Here is a 5,094-nt window from a genome sequence, read left to right on the forward strand (position 1 = left end):
TCGAGATGTCTATGCTTGGAGAACTTTCTTAATTTGTGGGATTGCAGATTGTGCAGACTCCCAAAGGGATCTTCATTTCACAAATAAAATATCTCAAGGAACTATTGAGGAATTTTTGCATGGAATAATGCTTTGTAGTGAACACACCAATGGTGACAGGTTGCAATCTCAATGAGACTGATGAATCACCAATAGTTGATCAGACTTTATACAGATCTATCATTAGCATCCTATTGTATTTGATAGCTTTGAGACTAGACATTATGCAAGTCATTGGTATTGTTGGAAGATTTCAAGCAACCCCCAGACAAAGCCATCTACTAGCAACCAAGAGGATTCTCAGACATCTCAGAGAAACAATGGATTATGGACTATGCTAAAGAAATTTTACCAAAGAGACAATTAAGTTGATAATAGATAAAAAAATTAACACAACAACAATAATAAAACATACACATAATGCACAAAATATTTCTCCTGGGAAAAACCTAACCTAATGAAATTTCATTAGCCTTGGCTAAAACCCTAGCCAACCTGTCCAAGTGAGCCTTCACCACTCACCTCCTTTGTAAATGTTACAATGAAGTCCTCCTAGCCTTTTAAAGGCTACATTACATGAAATACCATGGGCAGAAAACCATGGGTACGTTATACCATGTGCCCAAAACCACCATTGTTTAACCTGGTCAACTTTGACTCTATCCCTGAGTCAATTTTACATAGCATCCCCCCCCCACCTTAAACTTGACTTTGGGTTCCTTAACTAAATCCAGCCAACCTTGCCAAGTGAGTCAGCCCAGCCCTGCTCACTCTGGCCCTTATCCCCCTCAAAATTTTACACCCGGGGTATTAGTTAACCCGACATTCCCCTATCACCTAGGTATAACCCAGACTTTACCGACAATTTTTTCAGGGGTATGCATGCCTTACTAGATCTTACAACATTATGCCCATTTACATGCAATAAAATATTTTAACTCCATTATATTTATTTATTTATTTATTTATTTATTGTTTCTATTTTAACACATCCTCTCTCACTTTCACACTCGTAGAGCCTGATTCTCTCCTCTTGAGTGTTCTCTTTCCATAACCAACCCTTGGACCATTTCCATAATTACTTTGATCACTCTCGCATATGTCCCTTACAGTCATGTAAGTCTCCACACCTCTCAATCTTAGACATGAGAATGATTCTTCCGATGTTGGTTTGAATATCTATCTGGTGGAGCTACCCTTCTCCACTATCAGCCATGATCTTCCACCTCAGACGAAAAACACATACTTCCTCCATTCTTCATTGTTGATTCCTTACAGTCAGTCAAGACCTGTGATCTTGGACTCTTCCTTGTGCTTTTCTAGTACTTGTGTCACCATTGTAGTTCTCATGACCCTAACTTCTATAGTCAGTGTCTTAACTACGAGATCCTCTTCACTTAGCTCCATATTTGACTCTAGCTTGTTTGATTATCTCATGGCTCCCTTGGCCTCTCATGAGCTAGGAAAATTGTGGCACCTACCAGACATTTTTACCATTTGTCCAAGCTAACACCATGAGCAATGCAAAAATTTGTTTCCATCAATCTTCCTCCTCTCCCATCATTGCCAAAACTTCATATTTTTCTAGTGCATCTTCATTTAATTCTATTCCAGACAGTTGTGCCAACACTCTAGCTCCTCTTTAGGGGGCTTTTGGCCTCTGCGCTCCACATCATGCCTGCCCAGTCTCATGGATGCCACCATGCCAAGCATTTTCACTAGTGTCGCCTTGGCTCCCCAACTAGTAAATTACATGATTGTTATCATTGCATCCCTCAATACTCTACCAGGCATCAATGTAAGCACTATAATCTACTTGCAGAGTGATAATATTTCTGGCATGGCCATCTATCATCATCCATCATGCAAGAACATCCACTTCACTTGCATCTAATGGAATTTCAAATATTCCTAAGTCACTTATATGCATGCCCATGCCATGGGTGCACTTCATGATAATGGAACATCTAACTTGTGTGCCATCTGATAGGCACATACTCCAAGCTATGCTTTCTTTACTGGTCCCCACATTCCTTGAAAAACTCCATTTTTTTTGTAATCATCACCAACAGGTTGCTCACATGATTTCCTAATGAGATCAAGATCATACATAGGGGATTATCTTCGTAGGGCTTCCAACACCTAATTATTGAAAATATTCAACTACGCAATGCATAGGTTCTCCATCCTCTCACCTGAGACTCTGGATGAGAAAATTCACATGTGGAGGAATATATACAACCTCCTATGCAGGCTGCTTGACTTTCTCCAAGATCCCATCCTCAACGATCTCATCCATCACTAACCATGTCATATCAGCCATGCTTCTTTCCCGATCTGTGATTAGATATCTACAAACACCAAGCCAAATAAATATTTACAACAAAAGTGTCCTCCTGAAGCCAAAACACATCCACCTTCAGCTTTGATACCATGTGGAAAAAAATTACCAGAGAGATAGTTAAATTACTGAGAGAAAAAACATTAACACAACAACAATAATAAAACATGCACATAATGCACAAAATATTTCTCTTGGGAAAAACCCAACCCAATGAGGCCAAAACCCGTGCCAACCCAGCCAAGTGATCCTTCACCACTCACCTCCCTGGCCTACATTACAATGAATTCCTCCCAACCTTTTAAAGGTTACATTATGTGAAATACCATGGGCATAAAACCATGGGTACAGTATACCATGTGCTCAAAACCATCATTGTTTAACCTTGTCAACTTTGACTCTATCCTTGAGTCAATTTTACCTAACATGTGGTACCCAAGAGGTAAATATTTTTCACTGACTGTTTATACTGATGTTGATTGGGCAGGTGATGTAGATGATCGAAAGAGCTCTAATGGTGGTGCATTATTTCTTAGAGAATGTCTAGTTTCATGGTTAAGCAAAAGTAATCTTCTATCTCTTTATCTACAACTGAAGCAAAATATATTGCAGCAACCTCTTGTTGCACTGAACTATTATGGATGAAACAAACTTTTTAGTATGTATAAGCATTTTACAAACAACCTATGCCCATTATTTGTGACAAAACAAGTGCAATTAGTATGTCAAGGAATCATGTTTTCCACTCCAAGATAAAATATATTCCAATCAAGTATCATTTCTTGAGAGAGAAATTTTCCAATCAAATTGTGAAGTTGGAGTATATCACTACAAATTTAGAACATGTTGGTATTATTTTCACCAAACCTCTCCCAAGAGAACAATTTCAGTACTTGAGGCAAAGATTGGGAGTTGATCCTCTTGCCTCCCTCCACTAGCTCTTCCTTCAAGAGGAAGAAAGGCAGTTGGCATACCTTTAACATATCAAGATGAAGCTTCCAGGTCCACATGATCAACAAGACAGAGATGGATTGTTGATAGAGGGAATAAATTTGTAGGGTGAGCATGTTGGTGTCTTTACCATTGATGTCAAAGGGGCAAAGATCTTAGTGATCAAACAAAAGAAAGAAGAGTCTTGGAGCAATCATGGTATAGCAAAATAGCAACAACATCATAGCAACAATATAGCATAAGAGAATTGCATCTCAGGAGGAGCAACATTCAAAGGAGAGATATCCATCCAAAGGATAGATTTGAGACAATCATAGTTGGTATGCCTTTATGAGGATGTTTTCTTTGATTATGGTGTTGTCATCAATGTCAAAGGGGGAGAATGTTAGAAATGTGTTTTTGTTGATGGAAAAGCGTGGAAAATATGGAAAAAGTTGGCACAAAATGACATAAGGTGACTGCAAGATAAGAAAAGTGGTTTAGAGACATTTGAAGGCATTTTAGTACAACAAGTCACTTCAAGAGAAGATGGAACCCAAACAGATGGGAAGAGCTCTGAAATAACTTTTTCTAGTGGTATGTGGAATACAAAAATTAGAGCCAGCCAAAGTTGACGACCCCAAAGTCAAAGTTGGTAGAGCTAAAGGTGATTAGAGACCCTTTTGGTGCATAATTAAGTTTGGCAGCATTTCCAAACACAACGGAGTCTTTGGCAAAGCTATTATCCAAAGCTTTGGGCTGACATGGAGAAACAACGTAGTAGCAGCAGCATGTGATTGATTCATGGTAGAGCCCACACAACATCCTGGCCTGGCAGAGGTAGCCCGGTGGTTGGGTCTCGGAAGAAATTTAGGAAATGCAAAGAAGAAGGACTAGAATGATGCTAGCCAGAGTTAAATAGCAAGCATGTCCAGTAGTGAATTGAACCCCACATGTCCGATTGGCACATTAAGAGTTCTGATAGGTTTCGAAGCACGTTAGTTAATGCACTTGAGGGTTTCAGAATGGGTGGTATGCCAATACTGTCGATCTACAAATAAAAAAAAAAGGTCCATTCAGACACCCCCCCCCCCCCTTCTCAATACAACAAACAACTAGAAAGGGGTTTCGTAACAGACAATATTGACCGGAAATGGTTTTCCAAAGTGCCTTGAAACATGGAAAATAGAGGAAGAGCTAGCACAATGCTAAAATTCCCCAGGACCCTTAGAACTTTTATAAAGGAAAATGGGTGAAAACCCAAAGGCTCAAGACCCTTTTTCTCTCCTCTGACAGGAGGACACATGGCAGTAGACTATTGGTCAAAGTTGGAGCCCAGTGACAACTCATCCCGTAGGACCGATCCTAGAAACTAAAGGATCACACAAAATTTAAGCACTGGTATGAAATAGGTGAGCTACGTGGCAACATTTGATTGGCTCACAAGGATGACGTAGATGCACAGGTGGATGATGATATCATCAGTGATGTGACCCAATAAGAGGTGGACACGTGGCAAGTTTTTTTGGCCTTTTTTGGGTGGCCAAGTTGTCCATTTCTAGGTAGCATGTGGACCACTCATAGAATGCCACATGGCAGAGGTGACATAAGCATGATGTCATCCCACATGCCAAACACCGGAAGTTTTCAGCGAGGCACAATGGAGGACTTACGGGCTGAATAGGCATCAGGTAGACATGGATCGTGTCAATGACAAGTAGGCCCGAAACTAAAATTATTGGACCATAGTGCAGTAGGTGGACCCCACCAGGAAAACCCATCCC

Source organism: Pinus tabuliformis, chromosome X (genome assembly GCF_031772625.1).
Source record: "Pinus tabuliformis cultivar Carrire ecotype Pingquan chromosome X, CPIR1, whole genome shotgun sequence".
NCBI classification, from domain to species: Eukaryota; Viridiplantae; Streptophyta; class Pinopsida; order Pinales; family Pinaceae; genus Pinus; species Pinus tabuliformis.